Source organism: Gracilinanus agilis, chromosome 4 (genome assembly GCF_016433145.1).
Source record: "Gracilinanus agilis isolate LMUSP501 chromosome 4, AgileGrace, whole genome shotgun sequence".
In the NCBI taxonomy this organism is placed as follows: Eukaryota; Metazoa; Chordata; class Mammalia; order Didelphimorphia; family Didelphidae; genus Gracilinanus; species Gracilinanus agilis.
Genome location: NC_058133.1, coordinates 71,404,600 through 71,429,553, shown reverse-complemented (window position 1 = coordinate 71,429,553; position 24,954 = coordinate 71,404,600). Strand labels below are relative to the sequence as shown.

The 24,954-nt window shown below is 37.1% G+C and overlaps 1 protein-coding gene across 1 annotated transcript in view; it reads left to right on the top strand.

The window, feature by feature from the left end:
- Positions 1 to 24,954, top strand: part of ASTN1 (astrotactin 1) — a 466,613-nt gene that overhangs the window by 264,480 nt on the left and 177,179 nt on the right. The window lies entirely within an intron of this gene.

Below are 24,954 nucleotides of genomic sequence, written 5' to 3'. Positions count from 1 at the left end.
GGCTTAGCAGACTCCAGCTTGATTCTCCCAGGTTGTGATTGGCACCTGGAGAATGACAGGAGTAGAAACTTGTTTTCACTAGGATTGTCAGCAAAGGGTGATTTGAAAAGATATGGGAAGCAAGTAATGTCTGTTGAGTTAGGAGGTATTATTATTTGGGATATGTGTGAATGTGTATGTATGTGCATGTGTGTATATGTTTGTGCATGTGTGTGTGAGAGAGAGAAAGAGAGAGAGAAAGAGAGAGAGAGAGAGAGAGAGAGAGAGAGAGAGAGAGAGAGACAGACAGACAGACAGACAGAGAGGGAGAGAGAGAGACAGACAGAGAGGGAGAGAGAGAGAAATCCCTAGTTTCTAAAATATTTCCCCTTCAGACAAATGCTTGGGATGACATTACATTACTATCTGTATTCCTTTTAAAAGATATTTTTCAATTTTACTTTCACTATGGACCATTTTCCCATCTTGATGTGTTTGTGTTTTGTACAATGCCTGGTGGATAGTTGGGCGAATCAATAAATGCTAAATAATCATAACAATCAATGGAACAGAGAAACCTCGAAAGAAATCAAACCCAAAGGCATCTCGAGGTGATTGATTGGGCTGCAAATTAGTTATGGGCTTGCTGCCTGACAAGATGGTAAAAGAAACCGATGTAATTTCCCACGGTAAGGGCTGTGGAATCATAGCCCTGAGGTCAAAGATTGGCCCCCTCTGTCGGATTCCAGTGAGATGAAACCTAGAATATTGAAAACAGTTCAGGGCCCCTCAAAGCAATAAATATGTAGACAAATGGGTAAGAATTTGGAGAACAGCAATAAAAGTGATTGAGGATCTCAAGGGATTGATTTATGATGAAGGAAGAAAAGAACTTGACTCTCAGAAGTTGGCCAACTGATGACTAAGTTAGGGCGTGCCAGATGGATGCAGCTATTTGAAGAAGCGAATATTCCAGAAAGGGGAACTGTTGAGAATGAAGGCTAGGATGGTCTAAAGTTAGGAAAAGGAAAACTGAGACACAGGTCAGCGCGTTTTCTCACCTGGAAGTGGCATGGGTCTTGTCTATCTATGAAGCTAAAATAAAGCCGTGCTTAGTTTCAGTAATGCCAATAACTGACATTTATCCGACCCTCTTCAATTTACAAAGCTATTGCTACATCATCTCATTTGAGTCTTGGAATTAGCCTGTGAGATGGCTGCTATGGATTCCATTTCACATATTGGGAAATTAGGGAAATTAAATAACTTATTTAAATTTTTTTTGTTTTTATTTAAATTTTTTTTATTTTTTAGAAAAAATTTTCATGGTTATATGATTCATGTTCTTACTTTCCCCTTCACCCTCCCAACCCCACCCCACTCCCATAGCTGATGCGCATTTCCACTGGTTTTAACATGTTTTAACATCAAGACCTATTTCCATATTATTGATAGTTGCATTGGTGTCTTTTCGGGTCTACATCCCAAATCATGTCCTCATCAACCCACGTGTTCAAGCAGTTGTTTTTCTTCTCTGTTTCCACTCCTGTAGTTCTTCCTCTGAATGTGGGTAGCATTCTATTCCATAAATCCCTCAGAATTGCCCTGGGTCATTGCATTGCTGCTAGTATAGAAGTCCATTACATTCTATTTTACCACAGTATATCAGTCTCTATGTACAATGTTCTTCTGGCTCTGCTCCTTTCTCTCTGAATCAATTCCTGGAGGTCTTTCCAGTTCACATGGAATTCCTCCAGTTTATTATTCCTTTGAGCATAATAGTATTCCATCACCAGCTTATACCACAATTTGTTCAGCCATTCCCCAATAGAAGGGCATACCCTCATTTTCCAGTTTTTTTGCCACCACAAAAAGCACAGCTATAAATATTTTCGTAAAAGTCTGTTTATCTATGATCTCTTTGGGGTACAAACCCAATAATGGTATGGTTGGATCAAAGGGCAGGCAGTCCTTTAGAGCTCTTTGGTCATAGTTCTAAATTGCCATCCAAAATGGTTGCATCAGTTCACAACTCCACCAGCAATGCATTAATGTCCCAGTTTTGCCACATCCCCTTGTTATGATTAAAAATGATGAGGACCGAGATTAAAAGGAAAAATAGTATTTTAATAAAAGCCATGCTGATAGGGATAAACTGACCACACACCTGTAAGAAACCTATTCCCACCTCACCTCCGCCATTTCCTTTCCTCTCTCCGCCAGCTCAGGTAGCTAAAGAGAAAGTTCCACGTCACTTCCCCTTATTTTAAAACAGTCCCTCACCTTCAATACTTAATTCAAAACAGGAAACCCATTGGACCACGGGAAATGTAGTTTTAAGGACCCCCACAGGTCCACGGAAGTTTGTCAAACACTATATTGAGGTTCAATCCTTCCAAATAGAACCCCAGGTGATTTTAACTAACACACCCTCCAACATTCATTACTCTCCCCTGCTATCATTTTAGCCAATCTGCTAGGTGTGAGGTTATACCTCGGTGTTGTTTTGATTTGCATTTCTCTAATTATTAGAGATTAAATAACTTTTTCAAGGTCCAAATAAAATCCCACCTTTTTAAGGAAGATTCCCCTAATCCCTCTAAATTCCAATATTTTTCCACATTTAACTACTTCTTATTCATTCAAAATATAGTTTTCTTTGCATATATTTGAATGTATATTGTCTCCCTATTAGATTGTAAGCTCCTTCAGGGCAGGTATGATCTTTTGTCTCTTTTTATATCTCCAACTATTAGCATGGTGGCTGGAACATATAGGTGCTTAATAATAAATGTTTATTGAATTGAATTGAAAAGGGTCTTTTTGACCCCAAATCCAGCATTCTTTCTCCTATGCTAGGCTGCCTCTCTTCAGCTTCACTGGTATTCCCATTCTTCAGGCAATAACACACATTTATATAGTGCTTGACAAGCCAGAATAAAGCTTTTCATGTTCATTATCTCTTTTGATCCTCAGAACAACCTTAGGACTTAACGACTTATATCCTCATTTCACAGATGAGGAAACAGTCAGAGAGTGGTTTGGTGACTTACTGAGCGGTCATCCAGCTGGGTAACATCTGAAGAAGTCTTCTTGACTCTCAAGACAGAGCTATAGCCACTGTCTTTCAGCCTCTAGAAAAGGCTGATGAAACTCTGTAAACACCAACTCAGTAGCTTTGTTACTTCAAGATTGGGTGAAGGACAGTCAAAAAAAGGCACCACGTTAGATAGTAGCCATTCTCTATCGGAGAGCTGTTTGTTCTGCATTGAACAAAGGCTAACTAAGGCTCTTTTAATTTTCTTTTCTTTTTTTCTTGGTCCCATCTGGTCTATCATTTGAATTTCTTCCATTGAGTGGATTATCTTCTTTCTGAGTTTCTCAGCTTGATGGTAACTGAGAGTGAAGAAACAATATGATTTGGATTGTTGAAACAATTTTCTAGATCATTTGGGCCCAAAACTGCATTGCTAAGTAAAACAGAAGAATACAAAAAAAAAAGACATTTTTTTTTCCTTTGACAAGAATCATCTAGAGCAGTGATGGGCAAACTTTTTAAAGAGGGGGCCAAAGGAAAGGAAATGCTCATCTGTCAGCCTGTTTCTAAGGCAACTCTTTCAAAGTTTCATTGTATTATATCCTACTCATTGTATTCATCAGATTAGGAATAATGCTGCGTGGCTAGATAGAACATTTCAGGGGGCCACATCTGGCCCACAGGCTGTAGTTTGCCCATCACTGATCTAGACTGACTCACCATATTGAGTGCAGGTTGAAGATATTTGAAATAGCTGGTATTTTTACAGTATTCCAGTTTATAAAATGCTTTATCTGTTTATCTCAGCAAACTTCACAACAATCCTGGTAAGGTAGATAATCCAAATTATTATCTGCATTTATAGTAGGAAGAATTGAAAATCTTAGAAGTACAATTATTAAACCATAATAACAAGGCTACAGTAAGAGGATCGTCATTGTAGAGGTAGAAAGATCTAAGCTTTAATGGTCATCTAGTCCAACTCTCATTTTATGTCTTAATTTTATAATATAATATATAAATATATATAAATAATATAATATAATAAAAGACAATTCCTTTTCTCAAGGAGATTACAATCTAAAGGGAGATGAAGCAGCTAGAGTACTAATGGATAGAGTCCTAGGCTTGAAGTCAGGAGGATCTGGTCTTAAATCCAACCACAGATACTCTGGACAAGTCACTTTAATCCCCATTGCCTAGGCCTTACCACTCTTCTGCCCTGGAACCAATACATAGTATTGATTCTAAGATGGAAGGTAAGGATTAAAAAAAGAAAAGAATTTATACTAAGAACATAAAGATTTTAGGGAGGGAAACCAATCTAATGGGGAGATCACAATGCAAACAAATATATATGTATAAATATATGTCTACATAAATATAAACACATATATATATATATTTATATAAAACATAAATGGGAAATAATTAAAAAAAGGAAAACACTAGATTTGGATAAAAGTTCAGAGAAGTTTAGAGCTTTACCCAAATTCACCCAGATCAGAAACAATAGAGGCAGGATTTGAATCCATTATGTCTCCAAATTCAATGCTCTTTTCCTAACACTTGTCACTTACTCTGTCTTCAAAGAAAAAGCATGTAACAGTGAGTCTGAGATAGTGGGCTAATTGTTTACCCCCCTTGCATTTTCCCTTGCTGATATATGGACAGTCCTAAGATTGAGCCCAGTGCCTCAAGGGATATGGTAGAGGACCTAGAGTTGGTGTCTTCTAAATTGAGCCAGGGTAAAGCACTGAGTTGCAAGTTGACAGGAACATTAGCCCCAGGAAACAGACAAAAAGACCTAATCTGTCATTTCCATCTCTAATTTCCATGATTTTCTGATCATCACTGTCTATGAAGTCTCATTTTGGACACTAATAACATAATGGAATGACTGCTAAGAGGAGAAAAAAATGTGAATCCCAGGAGGATAATGGAAACAGGAGCGATAAGTTGCATGAGATTATGAAAAACAAAACCAAAAAACCAATAATAATAATAAATGTGCCAGACAAACTTGACTACAGTGTTTCCTCATAACATGACAATATGAACAAAAAGGGAGAGAGCAATACATCTTGATTTAATTCAAGGATCTTATGCCCTGTTTCTTTAAATAGATCTCAAGAAATTAATCAAAATTTGTCTCAATGTGAAGTCTGTCACCTGAATGGAAAACAGGTTGATGGATTGCCAGCTAATGATATATATTGGGGCATTATGGGAAATCAATGGTAGGTCTGGTTTTCCCAAACATCTTATTTAATGAAGTACGAGGTGGCAGTAATAACCACATGTTTGCATTTCTTTTGCAATGAACTTGCAAATGTCAGAGAAATAAGATGCTCTTTCAAAAGATATTAGCTTCTGGAAATTCAAAAGAGAAGGCTGGAGACTGAGAATGGTATGAGACTTCACAAGTGAGTGAATGGAACAACTATTTGATAAAAAAGAAAATGGAGGTCCAGAAAAGTTTAGCCCATGGGTGACAAGTGGCAGAACCAAGATTCAACAATGGTCACAATAACTAATATTTGTATAGAGCTTTAGAGGGAAGGGAATGAGCGTTCATAAAGCACCTACTTATATACCAGAGCCTTCTAATGATTCAAACCTGGGTTGTCTGATGCCAGATCCATCCTTATTTTTGCAAAATTATGCTGATTTCTTAGACTAGGAAAAATTAACCGCAGTTAAATGAAAGTCTGCTTGGAAAAATGAGTTATTGTGTCTGGAAAAAAACATATCTAAATTGTAGTGGGGTTTGGTTAGGGAAGAAAATTGATGAAGGCAGCAGCAGTGCTAGGAGGTGGCAAGTGGCACAGTAGATCAAGTGCCAGGACTGGAATCAGGAAGACATCTTCCTGCATTCAAATTTGGCCTCACTTTAACCAGTTGGGAAGGGACCTCAGAGAGCTCCCTCTCTGTCCCAGTTTTGTTACACTGTAAACTGGCACACAAGAACATTTGTGGAAATTAATTATTTTGATAGAAAAAGTTGCAGAGCAGTTTTTCAACCCCTTTCTCTAAACTCCCTTTCAGATTCTTTCTGTAGCCATATATTCTCATTTATTTTCCCTCTTATATTGTAATGGTTGATATACATTCTGGGTTTTTTTTGCATCATTTCATAAAATTCTTTCCAAATTTCCATATTCCTCATACATGTTGATTTTAATGAAAATACCATGTATTTTTAAAAACTCTTACCTTCCACCTTAGAATCAATAATTGGTTCCAAGGTAGAAGACTTAGGCAACTAGGGTTGTCACTTGCCCTGGGTCACACAGCTAGGAAGTGTCAGAGCCTAGATTTGAACCCTCCTACTCTAGCCCTGGTTCTCAATCCAATGAGCCATCTAGCTGCCCTAACAAATTGTTTTTAATCATCACTTTGTTCTTGGGCATTTAAACTGCTTCAAGATTCTTTAACTACATACAAAGTGGCTATGAAAATCTTTCAACAGAGGTTTTTTGTTGTTATTACTCTCAATAATTAAGCATTATCATTAGTAAAATAATGTTTAGGATGTTTAGAGATATATTACTGTCATTGGTTGACATCAAAAAGATAAATAATGCCCTTTGGAACATGCTCCTATAATCCTTTAGTTGAAAAAAGTCTTTGACTGAATGAGCCATTGGTCCATTGTAATGTGGCAATTATTATGTTTTACTAGTGTATTCTGACTGCATTCAGCTTTAAACACTGTTAACTCTGGAGACTTGTCTGATGCTAATAGTGAACATTTCTTGAATGAAATGACCATGAAAAACTGAAATTCTCAAAGAAGAACAATGGGAATGAATTAGGTAGGAGGTAGGAAGAAAGAAGTATTGAATTGTATGAAAACATCAAAGAAGAGATGAAGGAGAGGAGAGGGGGTACACAACACATGCCTTTGGTCTATTCGGAACACTGGAGCATCATCAGGCTAGAATTTTTTGGTGTGGTTGCTGTTAAATGAATGTACTTGTGTCCCTCTGATTTTTGTATAATCAAGGGTAGAGTATGTGCAGATTAATCAATCAACAAACAAGTATTTGTTAAGTGTTTATTATATCCCAAGAAACTTGCTAAGTATTGAGGATACAAAGACAAAGAAGGAAATAATCCCAGCTCTCAATTTACATTCTGTTGGGTGAAACAGCATGTTTCTTATGCATGAAACCATGTACAATATCAACTTGGATGAATGTCTATTTTTTAAATTCTGAGACTTATAAAGGAGAGGGAAAAAACAAATGCATTTCTTCCTGGTGGAATATTATTTAGGTCATTTAGAAGAGTGATGAGCCTAAGTGATGGGTGAAATCAGAAGATGGAGAGAACCGAAAAATGACCAGTACTCAAGAGGGTGAGGATGCCTTGTTCAGTCCTGGAAGGTGTTAGTGGGAGGGTTCTTGTTGAATATCTGTGTAACTGGTACAATGGATAGAATGGTGATCTGGCATGAGGAAGTCTTGAGTGTGAATTCTGCTTTAGATATTGACTAGATATATGAGCAATGATAAATCACTCTACTTGCCTCAATATCCTCCTGTGTAAAAGGTACATAATAATAGCATCTACTTCCCAGGATTTTTGTGAGGATCAAACAATAATATTCACAGAATACTTCTTTAAATTTTAAATCGCTACATAAATGGTAGATAATGAGGATAGTGGTGGTGATGGTGTTGATTAGTTCTATGCTCCTGGGAAAGTGGCAGCAAATGAACAAAGTGAAGAAGCCTCCAATCCACATAGATCTGTGACATTTTCTCCATTCTGATTCAATATAACCTTCCTATTCTGGGCTCTTACTGTTCCATTGTTCTCACCACCTCCCACTTCCACCGAGAACAATATATGGGTGATCTTCACACATTTGATACTTGAACAAACCAACTGCTTTCTCATCCAAAGAGTCAGGACCACAGTTTCTCTCAACCTGCCCCTACTCTTCCTTATGCCTTGCCCAGAATGAATCAAAAATAGGGATGGAATTGGATTTTGTCTCGCCTGGCAGATAGCGTCATTGGTTTTCATGATGAGACCTCAGGCAGAAGAACTGACTCACCCCCAGTGGTGAAGTGTGCCAAGTTCTGCTTTCTGGAGATTGGCAGAGATCACGTTTAACTTCTGCCTAAGCTTCTAAGGCTCATTTTCACTTATCCCAAGTATTTAAAAATGGGGGGGGGGGAACATGATCACCAGCTATTTGGATATTCATGATGTGGACTAGCTCTAGCTCCAAACCATTATTAAAGCAATAGCCAGAAGGCTGAGCAAGAACTTGGCAATGAAAGACCCAAGTTCTTTGGTCAAAGATTATTGTCCCTGGCCAGAGTTCACTACTTAAAGACATAGCTTACACTTCTGCTTAAGCATTATATTCTGTCACCTGAACTCTCCTCATCTTCTCTCCTTCTTGTCCTGTCTTCCATATAACTCATTATCCTTTTTTTTCACCCTTTTCCAAGTCCTTCAGACAGGATCTGCTAGACAGTCAGCTGGCCACTCCATTATCTCAGGACACTTTCCCGCCTCCAGGCCCAGACTCAGCTGTTGTCATTGCAATTCTATCTGCAAATGAGATTATCTTCCCATTAGTCCTTTTCTCTCTCCCCATCTCTCCCTCCTTCTTTCCCTCTCCTCTCTCTCTCTCCTTTCTTAAAAACCACATGTGATTGTCATATGTGTTTTCTTATACTTTGCTCAAGTTTTTAATTTCCATTTCTCCCTTCCTCCTTTTTTTTCCTTCTTTTCCTCCTGTGTGTCTCTGTTCCCTCTTTCCTCAAGATCTAAACAAAGTCTGACTTTTCTTTGGGCTAGATCTGGAATCTGAAGGGAAGCAAAGTTTCCCCAGCCCTTTCCCTCTTTGGGTCCTCAGCATACAGGCAGATGCTGGGATACAATTTTTCAGAGTCTGAAGGAGCAGGACAGAATGTTTCCTAAGTGGATCTGAAGGGGCCTGAATCTAATATGACCTTTGTTTGAAGAGATCTCTTCCTCCTTCTGGCAAAATTTCCACCACATTCTGAATGATTTTCTTATATACATTAGAATATAGAATCTCCTTCAAATGTGAACTCCTTGAGCACAAAGACTGTTTTGTCTTTGCTTTTTCCTTGTATCCTGAAAGCTTAGCACAATGCCCAGCACATAATAATTGCTTAATAAACTCTTATCAATCAATTGATTGATGATTTTAAATGAAATCCTGAATGTCTAGAATTCACTTTTTACCTTGACTCCCTTTGACAAGGGTTAAGCAATATGAGTTTATAGCATTTTCATGGTTATACTCTTCCCTCTCAATTCACAGATGATATGTATTATTATCTCAATATTACTAGTAAGAAAACTGAGATTCAGAGATAAAATGGTTGTTCCCTGGTCATACAAATAATAAGGATCATAGTAGAATTTGAAACCAGAGCCCCTGGGAAATTCAAAATCTAACACTTTCCCCATCACACTCCATTGCCTGGTTGAGGTTGCTTCTTAGGTTTCTGGGTTCACTCCTGGAAATTTGAAATAGACATGAGCATTCAAAATGCCTGAGTCCCAGAGAATACCTTCTGTTCCCCATAGTGTCTCCCCAGTTTTCAGCTTAATATAGCACAGGCCTGATTCTTTCTCAGATGAATCTCTAATAGTCTTTCTATTTTTCTGAAGCAGTATCTGGTTATAAGATGACTAACTAAACAGGGTAAAGGTGAGAAGACAAAGGAGTAAATAATTTATATGTAGTAAATAATTTATATTAAACATAATATTTATACATAATAAAATAAAGGGCTTTAATCTTTGCAAAGAACTTTATATATATTATTTCATACTAAACTGTGAGATAGGTGCTAGTATGATTTCCATTTTACAGATGAGAAAACTGATACTGAGAGGTTAAATGACTTAGCTAGGATCACAGCTAATAAGGGCTTGAGGTAGGATTTGATCATAGGTTGTTCTGACTTCAACATCAGTACTCTCTCAATTATTACACAGAGCTCCTAAAGAAATAAATAGGGGAAAAGGGGGAACTCTATGAAGAGAATGTTTCAGATTCCTCAACTGGTCCACATACACTCATACTATCTCCTTTACAATTTTTTGCCTTCCTTAGAGATGCAATGACCACTCAGATAATTCTTAACCTCTCCCCCATGTCCTAATAATAATCCTCTTCCCCATTAATAAACCCACATTTAAATAAATCAGAAATTGTAGTTGACCTTCTATTTTCAGCACCTTTCTTCGCCTTTCCTTAGGAGCAAGCAGAGATGTTTTATATTTTGTGATAGCATGGACTATCATGAGTAATAGCACAAAGCGACTTATTTTAAATAATGAGGGGTGCCATTTTTTGCCATTAAGACTAGTGGACTTTTTAAAAGATCTCAATTTCTTCTTTCATCTCCAAAATGAAGAAGACAAATAGAATTACAGTAATGCAAAATTATAAAGGACCTCAGGGTTAGTGAGTCCAAACCATACCCGAACAGAAATTTCCTCTACAACGTTCTTGATTTTTTCAATTAAAAATGTTATTTAATTAATTGATTTAGAATATTTTTCCATGGTTACATGATTCATGTTCTTTCCCTTCTTCCTCCCTCCCCCCATAGCCAACAATTAATTCCACTGGGTTTTACATATGTCTATGATCAAGACCCATTTCCATATTATTAATATATGCATTAGGGTGATCATTTAGAGTCTACATCCCCAGGCATGTCCCCACTGACTCATGTGATCAAAAAATTGTTTTTCATCTGTGTTTCTACTTCCACAGTTCTTTTTCTGGATGTGAATAGCATTCTTTCTCATAAATCCCTCAGAATTGTCCTGGATCACTGCATTGCTGTTAGTAGAGAAGTCCATTATGTTAGATCCATCTCTGTGTTTAATGTTCTCTTGGTTTTGCTCCTTTCACTCTACATCAATTCCTTGAGGTCATTTCAGTTCATAAGGAATTCCACCAGTTCATTATTCCTTTTAGCACAATAGTATTCCATCACCAACAGATACAACAATTTGTTCAGCCATTACTCAAAGGACATACCCTCATTTTCCAATTTTTTGCCACCACAAAGAGTGCAGCTATAAATATTTTTGTACAAGTCTTTTTCCTTATTGTCTCTTTGGGGTACAAACCCAGCAGTGGTATGGCTAGATCAAAGAGGAGGCAGTCTTTTAAAGCCCTTTGGGCATAGTTCCAAATTGCCATCCAGAATGGTTGGATCAATTCACAACTCCACCAGCAAATCATTAATATCCCAACTTTGCTACATCCCCTCCAAATTTTACTTTCTTTTGCTTCTACAGCATTCTTGATGTGTTCATGGAACCTTCTTGACATCCTTCTTCAAAAAGGCAGTCATAACAAGTAGTCATGTAAAACCCATTCAGGACTTCTGAAGAATCCCATGCTACTTTTGGATAGTTCTAAAATAATAGCCTTTATTAATATACCTCATAATCTTATTTTTTGTGGCTTCCATGTCATACTATTGATTCTCATATAATTTACAAGTCACAAAAACTCATAGCAAGAAAATATTTTATTTTACACGAACTGAATCCCCCTCATTCTGTACATGTAGAATTAATTGACAACTTTACATTCCTATGTATTAAATTGTATTTTAATTCAAATCAGTGTATTAGCCCTTTGAGATCTTTGGTACCTGATTATCATCCAACAATCATAGCTTTTGTGTCATACTCAAATTAGGTTAGTATGCCATCTATGTATTTATCCAAATAATTGATAAACAATATTTGCACAAAACAGAGGTAAAATTGGATCTAACTCAGTCATTTTTAGAATTTTAGGCCATGAGAATCTACCTGTTTTCTGAACTCTTTTAGCTCTCCCTCATTGTCATACCTGCTACCGCAAGGCTCTATAATAGATAACTTTCTTTTTCTCTCTATGTTCTCTGACTTGGTGTTCTCATCAGTTTCCATTTGTTCAATTATCTTCTTTGTAGATGATTCCCCAATCTAAATAGCCAATCCTTCTCTCTTTGCAGAGCTCCTATAGAACTTCAATGCCCTAGTGAACATCTCAAAGGGTCCTGTAGTCACATCAACCTTGACAAGTAAAACACAGATCTCATCTTTCTCCCCAAATCTTAAGAGGATCAAAGCTCTTAAGTCTATTTACAGTTTCTCCTTATTTTCAAGAGTATCTCTATCCTTTCCATCACCCAGGTTCACAAACTGAGTATCATCATCAACTATTCATTCTCATTCACCGAAGGACCAATCCACTCTCAAATCTTGTTTCTACTTTCATAACTTCTCTCCTATGTGTGGTCTTCTCTCCACTCACACAGCCACCACCCTAATTTAGACCTTTATCATTCCTCAACTGTACTTTTGCAGTTTCCAAATTGATCTCTATCTCTTTCCACTCTTATCCAGTCAGCTGCTAAAGTGATTTTCCTACAGGATAAGGAAGACTATTGTTACCTTCCCAAATCCATTAACTTCATTGGTTTCTTATTATTTCCTAGATCAGAAGTAAAGCCCTCTGTTTGCAATTTAAAAGTCTGTAAATTGGCTCCTGGTCAGCCAGGTAGCTCAGTGGAAGCTTCATGAGTTCAAATCCAACATCAGACATTTGCTTGCTGTGTGACTCTGGGCAAGTAACTTTACACTATTGGTCTCAGTTTCATCATCTCTAGATGAACTGGAGAAGGAAATGAAAAATCACTCTGATATCTTTGCCAAGAAAACCCCAAATGGGGTCATGAAGAGTAGGACATGACTGAAAAACTTGTCTCCTTTCTACCTTTGAAGTCTTCTTATATTTTACCTCCCTCTACATACTCTACAATCCCACTACACTATTCTGTCTGAAATTCCTTGCCTAGGATTCTCCATCTCCCATCTTTGCACCTTCATACTGGTTGCTCCCCATGGCAGGAATGCTTTCTATTTCTTTATTTCCAACTCCTAATATCTCTGGCTTCCTTGGAACCCCCCTCCCAGTTTTCCCTTCCTTAAGCTTTCCACTGGAAGATTACCTCCCTTCTACTCTGTATATATTTTAATACACTTATTTATTTAAATATTACCTCTATCAGAATATATATGGGGAATAATTATAGTTATTCCCTTTCTTTGTATCCCCAAAAGTTAGCACTGACATCAGCATATAATGAATGCTTATTGACTGACTTATTGTCATAATATGCATTAATTATTCCAATATTTTCCTTTCTTAACTATTTCAATTATGATTATGCAAATGCCACTACCTCCTACATTACCCATCATTTTTATTTTGGAAGCCAGTTTTCCTACTCATCTATAGAATAATGGTTTCAAAACCATCCTTTCCTCTACTTTTTAAAGAATAAATTTCCCATTAAAATATTTTAAAAGCTGTTCACCTTGTACCATGAAGAAAGTTCCAGGATTTATCTGAGTATTTTAAGACTCCTATCACCAACCACTATGAACAATTTCTAGGATTTTTTAAAATCTTATCCATTTCCTTCCTTGGCCTATAGTCCAGAGTATAGTCCCATCACAGCAATGCTTATCCCTTTCCCTCCACTGAATCTCAAATACTCCTCACATTTCTTTAGGTTTGTGAATTTCCTCACATACATTTATCTTGTATCCAGTGATTTTCCTACATTTCTTTTTTTCCCCTAATATATCTCATCTGTCCCTCTTCTTGGGTAGTATTTCCTACAAGTTACTTAACCTCTTCACCCTATTTTTATTTTGTCTTTATTATACATGCTGTACCTAATGATATCTGGCATAGCAGACATATGAATACAGTTTTCTCATTTACTCTCTGTTTTAAGTCCTATAATTTAAGATTTCAGTATTTTTCATCATAAATACTTTGATGCATCTATAATCTCATCATTGTAAGAACTCTCTTGAATGCAACTTATCCATGCCTTTTCTGGGACTTCAGAACAAACTGAATTCAAATCTGGCCTCACACACTTAATATCTAAGGGCTCTGGGCAAGTTACTTAACCCCTATCTGTTTCCTTAACTGTAAAATGGAAATAATAAAATGAGATATTTGTAAAAAAACATTCTTAGTAAAATGTTTGACTCATAACAGGCATCATATAAATGCTTATTCCTTCCCTTTTCCCCTTCATCAGTCCTCCAAGGTGAGGAAAGGATTCATCCAATATTAATTACTCTAGATTTCTCATCAGATTCCATGGATACCAATGGTGCACACAGATTGTTCACTGATTATATCTTGTTCTTACTACATGACCAACTCAACTTTTCTCACTGTGCATATATTAAATATTGTCCTTTGCCTGACTTCTTTTGCCCAGTTCTATTGGTTACCTTCATACTAAGCACTTTAAAAAACAAACCTGGGACTGAAATGGAATCCCATTTTAAAAACTAATGCTCTGTGTTCTGGATGGACCTTTCAAAATGTATTTGAATCCATTAATATTTGTCACCTGGTTTATTCAGTCTCCATATTTCCTCAGTTAAAAAAAAATAGAATCACAGAATTTGAAAAAACAATGAGTAAATTGCCTAATGCAATCCTTAAATCTGCCTTTGGAGAGCATAACTCTTAGAGTCTCCAGAAGAAGTAGTTATCTACATTTTACTTAAAATTTTATTTAAAAATGCTCCCAAATTTCCATTAGGAACACACTACAACATCTCAAATACCATTAGGAATTCTTCTTAATGGTTTCTCCTCTTGTCTTGACCTCAGGGGAAAAAAGAATACTCATCATTAATCATACAGGTCATATATTTCTCTTGTGAATGCCAGAACAATTCTATATAATAAAATAGATGTCCCAACCATATCTAACTCAATAAGCATTTATTTAGGACCTAGTAGGTGCAATAATAATGAAAGACCTGTTCTACAAAGTGCTTACTCTGATACCCTCCCACTGCTAATATCTACGGACTGAAAAACAGAATTTTAAGAGTAGAAAAGCACTTAGATAATGTAATCTAACACTTGAAGAAGAAATCCTTTCCACTGCATCTCTGATGGAACACCAAGCACTCTCTTGGTGCCTAGATACTTTCAGTGATGGAAAGCTCACTAATGTGTACCATTGTTGAACATCTCTGAATGCTAAAAAGTTTCTCATAGCTATTGAGCTGGGCTATGCATTCCTATAACTTCTAGCTATCAACCTTAACTGATTTGTGTTCTACCACAGAACCCATTCATTTGTTCATTCCGTATTTTTTTCAAAATCCATATAAAGCATGCATGTAAAGCACTCTCTAAAATACTAAGAAAGAAAACAAGATAAGTGAGATGTCACCCCTATCTTCAAATTTCTTTCATTAAATTTAGGACCTTTTGTATATGACAGTACTTCAAGCATTTGAGTCTAATGTAAGTCTTCCTTGTTCTAGATTAAGTATCATTAATTTCTATAAGCATTCCTTATAGAGTATGGTTTTGAGATGCTTCAAAATATTGGTTGCCCTTATATAAACATTCCTAGTATAGAATAAAATCATATTAATTCTGCCCAAGATTGGATTAGCTTTGTTAGCAGATGCATCATATTGTTGGCTCATACTGCACTTATGATCAAATCAAATCCTCAAGGTCTTTTCCTCCCTGATTTGTACTTGAACAATTCATATTTTAACTCAAATGCAGAACTTTAGATGCATATTGCAATCAATTAATCAATTAAAGGCCATTTATAAAGTATCCACTTTACACCAACGTATACCTGTGCCTGTATAGATAGATACATAGATAGATACACAAATAGATGGATAGAAATAGATATATACAGAAGTTCCAATTTGTCTTCCTTCTTTTACCACTGCCCCATACATTGAAGACAAGAAATATGATATCCATTATACATATGAAGTCATATAAAACACATTTTCACATGAGTATGTTGAAAAAATACACTATGGCTACCATTTTAACACTGTCAGTTTCATTCAAGCCTTTCAAAGGTCATTTAGTGTGTGTGATTACTCTGGTGTGTCATCTGAAAAATCTGCCAGCATATCTCTGTATCACAACACAGAATTAGTCTCCTGGGGCATAATGCTGCCTTTAAAACTATCCTAAGTCCCCTAATTTGCATTCTTTAAGAACTATTGTTCAAACTACTATTATATAGCCCACATCATATGTTTTTCTAATCTTATTCATAAGAATATCATAAAAAGTTTTGTCAATGTCTTGGTGAAATTAAGATGTGGTATATAATATTTCATTGATCTACTAACATAATACCCCTGTCTTTAAAAAGTAGGAGGGGGAGGGAAATGAAATTTTTCACTCTTTATATTTAGTGAACCAATGTTGGCTTTTAGTGATCACCATTTTACTTTTCCATTTTTTCATCTTTCTGAAGCCTAGAAGTTATGATACAGATAGTAAAACTTGTAAGTGAAACTGTTGAGAAAGTTATTTTAGTTCTTCCAGTGTCTATGTTGTCTCCTGTTGTGTCCTTTACATATGTTGTCCTGTTCCAAATTACCTGGAATGTAATCCCACACAGAGCTCTAGTATAAAAATCTACTCTTGTGCAGTACCATACAAACAGACTGATGTAAAGGTGATGAAGTGAAATTTCCTTTAATTATTATGATGATCTAGTCTTTGGTCCCAGAATTAAAATATAGCGTCATAACTTGAATGTTTTCTCCTAGCTAAAATGCTACAATCCAATTAGACTTCATAGAATCACAAAATTGTTTTAGAAAGGAATCTCAGATGTTATTTCTTATACAAAGACCCCGACTCTCCCCCCACACACACACACACATACACGTCAAGTGATCATCTATCTAAACTTTGCTTATAGACTCCCAGTGAGACATAACCCACTAGGCAGTAGAGTGGGTAGGCAGGCTTAACTTGGAGTCAGGATAATTTGATTTAAGCTTCTGCCTCAGACACTTAATAGTGTATGATTCTGGGCAGACCTCTTAACTGTTTTGTCTTAGTTTCTTCATCTGTAAAATGGGGACAATTAGAATACAAACAGTTCTCACTTTACATAAGTGGACATTTCTATAGACCTCTAAGTAACTGATTTAGAATATTTTTCCATGGTTACAGGATTCATAGTTTTCCCCACCCCTCTTCCCTCCCCCATCTGGGCACCAACAAGCAATTCCACTGGGTTGTACATGTATTATTTTTCAAAATGTGTTTCCATGTTATTCATATTTTCAGTAGAGTGATCTTTTAACATCAAAGCCCTGATCATATCCCCATCTAACCACGTGATTGATCATATCTTTTTCTTCTTCATTTCTGTTCTCACAGTTCATTCTCTGGATGTGGATAGTGTTCTTTCTCATAAGTTTCTCTGGATTGTCCTGGGTCATTGCATTGCTGCTAGTGGAGAAGTCCATTATGTTCAATTGTGCCATAGTGTATCTGTCTCTGTGTACAATGTTCTCCTGTTCTGCTCCTTTTGCCCTGCATCAGTTCCTGGAGGTCTTTCCAGTTCACATGGAATTCCTCCAGTTCATCCTTCCTTTCAGCACAATAGTATTCCATCACTAACAGATGCCACAATTTATTCAGCCATTCCCCAATCGATGGATAAACCCTCATTTTCCAATTTTTTGCCACCACAAAGAGGGTGGCTATAAATATTTTTGTACACATATTTTCCCTATTATTTCTTTGAGGTACAAACCCAGCAGTGGTATAACTGGATCAAAGAACATGCATTCTTTTAAAGCCCTTTGGGCATAATTCCAAATTGCCCTCCAGAATGGTTAGACCAATTCACAACTTCACCAGCAGTATATTAGTGTGCCAATTTTGCCTATGTACATGATTTTTATGCAATCTGAATTTGCCCCTCTCCACCCACTTAGCCTTGTTATAACAAGGGCATGCACAAAATAATACCTTTATGCAAGTCATAAAATATACTAAAATCCAGACATCTTAAATATTGTACCCATGATAATAAACAGAAGTATGAAAAGAAAAATAAAGTTAAAGGTGAAGTATGCATAGTACTGTATATTAAAATGAAAAAGATGTGCAGTATGTTGCATTGTCCCTTCCCTACTCATTACACCTACCCTTTGCAACTTTGTTTAATAAATCTATTCAGAGATGTTTGGACAGTGGATCTCTCTTTTTTTCCTCCTATGTCTGATGATAGAAAGCAATACTATCCTCAACTAGTCTTTGAACTTTTGAAATATTGAAGCATTTTAGATCCATCTTTTCAATATAAGAAAAAAAAGACCTCAAATGATGAAATGTTTTGCCAGCTATTTCATTGTCAACCTTTTTGGTTCAACTTTGAGTTCTCTAGCTTCCCTTTATTCTCCCACAATCTTTGCAGCTAGTAGCTCAATCAGATCCTGGTTCCACAGTTCTTCATGAGACTCAATCACCTCCTCCACATCATTCTCATCCATTTCTAGCTCCAATTCTTGTGCTAAATTTATAGTCTTGTTGCTCACTTCTTTCGTCTTTGTCAAATCCACAAAGAAGGCATACATTTTTTCTTCCAGCTCTCTTCATATATGTCTCTGTTATATCTTCCCATGCCTTAGAAATGCTCTGGACTGGGTGGTAAATATTATAGGACTTCCAAAAATCTCTGTGTCAAGTCCTTAACTGTATCCAAAGTTGCAATCACCTGGGAGAATGTTGTGAGTAAATAATATTCCTTGAAATGAATGATCACTCCCTGATCTATAGGTTGTAATGATGAGGTAGTGTTAGGGGAAAGGTAGACCACTTTTATATTTTCTTTAAAATCATCCAGATGGGGAGGGTAACCAGGGCCAAGTCCAAAATAAGTAGAATCTTGAAAAGCACGTCATTATCATGATAAAACTTCTCATCTGGAATGAAGCAGTGCATAAACCATTGTTCAAAGATGATAAAGGTTATCCATGCCTGAGGGTTAGCAAAATAATACATAGGTAGTGTTGCTTCTTATTCCTTTCAGTGCCCTGGGATTCTCTGAGTGGTGCACAAGAACAGCTTTTAATTTGCAAGTCCCAGATGCATTCCCTCCAAGCAGAAAAGTAACTCTTTATTTTTCCAAGCTTTATTTCCTGGCATAGTTTTTTACTTCCCTGAGATGTAGGTTCAAGATGGCATTCTTTGATAAAAGAGGCTGGGTTTTGTCTACATTAAAGATTTGCTCTGGCAAATAGGGACCTTCATCTATTATTTTTTTCAGGAACTCTGGGAACTTCTTTGCTGCTTCAGTGCCTGCACTAGCAACCTCTCCTGATATTTGCCCATTATGAAATTCTACACAATTTTTAAATCATGCAAACCAATCATTGCTTGCTGTAAATACCTGTGTTCTTTCAGAGTACTTATCTTTAAATATTTAAAGAGGCTGTGAGCCTTGGTTTGAATTGTTATCAAACTTTTTTTTCCTTTTTTTAAACACCTTCTGCCTTAGTATCAATTCTAAGACAGAAGAGTAGCAAGGGCTAGGCAATGGTGGTTATGTGACTTATCCAAGGTCACACAGCTAGGATATATTTGAGGCCAAATTTAAACTCAGGACTTCCTGACTCCAGATCTTGCATTCTATCCCCAGTGCTACCTAGCTGTCATGTCATCAAGTTTAAAGGAATATTCTTCTGAATCTTGTCTTCTGACCACAAAGTTAGTCTCCCCATCTCTAGAATAGTGCCTTCCCTTTGTTTTGACAAATAAGTTGATTTCATAGGAGTACTGCCTTTTGTGTGCTTCTTTATCTAGACTGCTTCCTTCACTATGGTGTTCAAGGTCAACACTGCAAGATTTAAGTTCATGTTCTAGCAACAATTTTTGTCTTCCACATTTTCTAATTATTTTTCTTTTCATTTCTAAGTCAACTGGCTTACCCTTACAAGATGGTTCACTTTTTCTCTCAAGAGCATGTTTGCTTCCAGTCTTGATGAAAATAAAAGAATCACTGTTGAACACAGCGAGAGGCACAGTTTTGCTCAGTTTCTGCAGACATGCAAGAATTTAGAAATGCTGCTCAGCTTCCTATCTTCATTTATATTGCCCACATTGTATAGAGTCTTATCATACAGCATCTTTGCATAAGGAATTTTTGTCATTATTTTTGGAATGTGCATTTCTTTCAGAATTCTTTACATAAAGTTGAAATTGCATAATTCAAATTTACATAAAATGAGAATTGTCTGTAGCACCTACCTTATAAGTTTTTTGTAAGGATCAAATGAGATAACGCATGTAAAACACTTTTCAAATCTTAAAGCACTATATAAAGGCTAACTATTATTATTATAACCTGACAAGGCAGCCAATTTCATTCTGAAGATGTAATTGTTATAGGAAATTTTCCTTAAATCAAGCCTATATTTTCCTCTATGAAACTTCCACTCGTTGTTCCCTGTTCTGCAGTCTGGGGTTAAACAGAACTATTTTAATCCTCCTACCATATAATAGTCTTTTAAATACTTTAAGATGACTATCATGCTATTTCTTCATCCCTCCTCCCACTCTCCATCCTTCTTTTCTCAAGGCTAATCTCTGATTCCTTCAAATGGTCTTCTTGTGATATGATCATAAGTCTCTTTGCTGTCCTAATTGCTCTCTTCTGGATACTCTCCATTTTATCAATGCCTACCCAAGTCTCCACATAATACTGCAGATGTGATCTGACCAGCAAGTCATCAATTAGCCAATAAATATTTATTAAGTGCCATGAAGTGCTAAGCATATAAACAATGAAGAAAGAGAGTCTCTACCCTCAATAAACATATTCTGATGGGGGTGACAACACATAAAAGGAGGCTAAAAGGAAAAGGAATGAAGGTACTCCAAGAAGGCATGATGGACCAGTCCAGGGAAGTGCAACATGATAGAAAATGAAAGGATGGCTGGCCTAGTTGTCTTCTCTCTATGAAGGTTTAGGGAGGTGCTCTCTACCCTTCGTTCCAAGGAAAGGCTGGTACTGAGTCCTGGAGAACTTTCACCTCCTTGATCCTAAGATTTCATTAATATTCTTGGCCAGTCTCATGCCCCTGCTGACTCATGTATGTATTCACTAAAATATCCCCTTCAGATGAGCTACAGTCTAACTACATCAGATACTTATGAAGCGGAATTTCTTTTAACCCAAGTATATGACTTTACATTTATCCTTCTCAAATTTCATCTGATTAAAATCAACCCAATGCCTGAGCCTTTCATCAACTTTTTGATCTTATGTATCAGTATGTTCATTGTCTCTCCAAGTTTTGTTATCTCCAGTTTGGTAAAAAGCATTTATGCTTTCACTCAAGACATCTGTAAAACAATAAATAACACAGGACCAAACACAAATCTCTGGGGCACTGTATTGAGGACCTTTTTCCATGTTGATATGGAATCATTTATTCTGTCTATGGCCATTCAACCATTTTCAAATCTATCTGGCTGTATCATTGTCTCACCTACATCTCCATTTTTCCATTGTAAAATCATAAAATAATTGATCAGATGTTAGCCAAAAGGTAGGTAAGCTGTCTCTTCAGATTGCCTCGGCATGAAATCAATATAAATTCTGACTAAGTACACATAATGTTTGGAAGGGACCTCTAACTACTTTGTTAGTTTTTTTAAAGGATATTTCAGTGGGTTGATGGGGTGTGTGTCTCATTGTTGTTGTTATTGTTCATAGGTCCCTCTCACCCCAGGAATTTTTAACACCTATCTACTATTGTGGGGGGGGGTTGAGGTGAGCCCCTGGGGTTCAGGAAGGGTACCTTTTGCAAGAATGAAAGACTCTGAAACTTAATTTAAAAATAAAAAGAGAAATTTATTAATTTGGAAGGTATTGTTGAATCTGGCTAGGAGGACATCATAGGTGGAAAGCTGCCTCCTAGGTAAAACAGCTTGGGTGGTAAACTGCTCCTTGGGAGGACATCAATTCTGGGGTTTTTAATACTCTTTACAAAAGTGAAGATGTGACTCTAGAGTGATGAGCACTGAAGCAAGGAGTGGGGGGAGGTTTGCCTGAAAGCATGGGGGTCATTCTTGTGATTTGGAGGACAGATGGCTGAGGTGTGTCTCTGTTCATCTCAAATCAATGGGACAATCAAAAGAGGGTAATCCTCAAGGTCAGATATTTTGGGTTGAGAGTCATGAGGGCATAAGGGAGCAAAGGGATTTCCCTGCTTACAGTTTGCCTGAGTTTGGGGGGGGGGGTACAGTGTCCATGCCATCTACTCCTCTTCCTCTGAAGACAAGGACTCTTTGTTTAATAGAAGATTCATCTCTGTTTGGTTCTGAAAGAGCCAAAAGTCCTCAGTTCCTCTTGGCTTCCCATGTTCCCTCAAATTCTTAGTCTTATTTTATTGAACTTTCCTTTCACTGAAGAAAATAGAATAAACTCATTCATACTCAGGTGTTATTAGCTTAATAATATGTTACCTTCCCGAGAAGGTATTTCCATTTTAAACAAAGATCCTGACAGTGGCACTACTTAAAATGGAAAGATATAAAGTATTTAATTATCTGTAATCAGCTGTGAGGGAGATACTTGAGAGAGGAGAGCTGTTCCCAAGCTGGGGAGTTCTGCATACCCCTAAAGGCCAAGCACTGGCTGACCCAATGACAGTGCTGTGATGTATAATTCTCCAGTTGGTCCTGAATTTGCCTGGGGAATGGGAGAGTTAGCCATGTTTCTTGAACAGGTAGAAGCTTGTCTTTGAAAGCTTTGCTTATCCCTTGGGTGTTCACCTCTTTTTTCTAACCCTGTGCCTTCCCCTCATTTCTCAACCTGTATCACCTACATAGCCTTTTGTTTGGGGAAGAAGTAGGGTATAATATAACAGTTCTCAATCTCACTGCTTTATTTTCAAAATTGAGTCCCTCCAGCAGAATGGGCAGCTGAGAACCTTTTGTTCTAAAAGCCCACAAAGGCAGCTGAAGCAGTTTCTGGGGAGTACTTAGAGCTTGGTCAGACATCAAAGGTCCCATGGTCATCCACTGCCTCCCAGGTCATCATCGTTGTACTAATTTCTCCTCCCCCTGGAAAAGATTTTTAAGTGGAAAGGGATTCAAAAATATGATAGGAAAACATGGGAAATCTAAGATTTTATCACCATAAGAAATTCCCAGTGTGGGAATGGTTGTGACCCATCTATGATTTAATTCATTTGATCCTTTTTTCTCTTGCCACAGTATACTTTTTTTTAACACTTACCTTCTATCTTAGAATTGATACTACGTATTGGTTTCAAGTCAGAAGAGCAGTAAGGGCTAGGTAATAGGAGTTAAGTGACTTGCTCAGGGTCACACAACTAGGAAGTTTCTCTGGCCAAATTTGAATCCAAGCACAAGTCTCTATCCACTGAGCTACCCAAATGCCCCAATGCCAATAAGAAATTGTGGCACACTGTTTAAGTTGGCAATTTTCGGAGAGTTGAGCAATTTAGTTTTCATTCAATAGAACTAATATTTGTCGAGTTCTTTGCGTGATATATTTTGAAGTCCATGTGTATGAATAGATAAGTTGTGCCTTTAAAAATTATATCCTTTCCTATTAAATATTCTGAGTAAGCAAATTTATATTAAAATAATTTATAATTTTTTATGTGCAAAAACGTAATATCTAGTATAGCATAATCTTTGAGAACCCCTCCCACAGACTCAATTGTTAAGTCCTAGGTATCCTGTTACCCAAGGCATGAATATAATTTAAATCACTTGTCTCAGACTAGAAAGCTTGAGAGCCACAACTCTAGGTCTTCACTTTAAAATCTATACTGCTTTTATATAGAAAATCCTTTATAAATGTGAGCCACCACCACTTCTCTTCCCACTGCTAGTTGGTTGCATAATGGGTAGACCATTAGGCTTGGAGACAGGAAGACCAAGTTGAAATCTAGTCTTAGAAACTTATTAACACGTTATTTCGTTTGTTTGCCTCAGTTTCCTCATATGTAAAATGGGGATAATAATAGCACCTATCTCATAGGGTGTGGATTAAATGAGATGATAATTGTAAAGTGCTTAGGAACAGTATCTAGCACATAGTAAATGCCTTATAAATATTAGCTATTCTTATTCTCTCAACTAGTTTTCAGTTTATTCTAGTTTATAAGATCTAAAGGCATTATCTCTTCCAGAAGTAAATTTTCACATTAATGAGTAAACCTAGAAAAGAAAATTGTCAGTTTTCACCTGAGTAGTCAGAGTGGGTGGATTGGGGGTGATGGCACTGAAATTTATTCTCAGCAATGTCCTGGAGCTCTTCAAGTCCCATTTATAAATGGCTACCTGTTTTGCTACTGGTAAGGCTAATTAGAAAGAAAGGATGGCAGAGTAGGCAGAGTATTAATCTTGAAATCAGTGAGACAGGGATTCAAATCTTACCTTTGAAAAGTACTAGTTATATGAGCCTCAACAAACCCTTTGTTTCTCAATGACCCCAATGACTCTGCAAGTCTGTAAGCCACAGATGGGTTGTGGATTTTTATGTATGAAGTACGTATCCACACAAGACATTCATTGTAGCAGCAAAATATCAAGTCCAGGAACCTCTCCCTCCTCCTTCCCTCACCCATTGGTTGGCTCTGCCTGGCCTTGACCATGCCCTTTAAACTTGTTTGCTTTTCACAACTAACATCAAAGCTACCTGATTATTGTAGACTCTTGCAATATTTTGCTCTTCAAAGGCAATGCTTCTCTCTTTCCTCTCTCTCCATCTTGCCATCCCCTATCCCATGGTCAACTTCCCATGAGGGCAGAGGAAGGTATATGTTGGCCACACTAAGCTAAGCTTCAGTTATCTTGTCTAATTACACTGCAGTCAGATTTTCCACAGCAGCCCCAAACGTGGCAGGATGCCCTCTTTGAAGGCATTAGTCTTCACAGCAGGGAAGGCACATCATCAAAGACTCTGTTTCCCAGCAACCCCTGCTGGGCTTGGATGTGCCAGAGAATTGAAAAGATGGGGGGAAAGAAAGGGGGGGGTGGG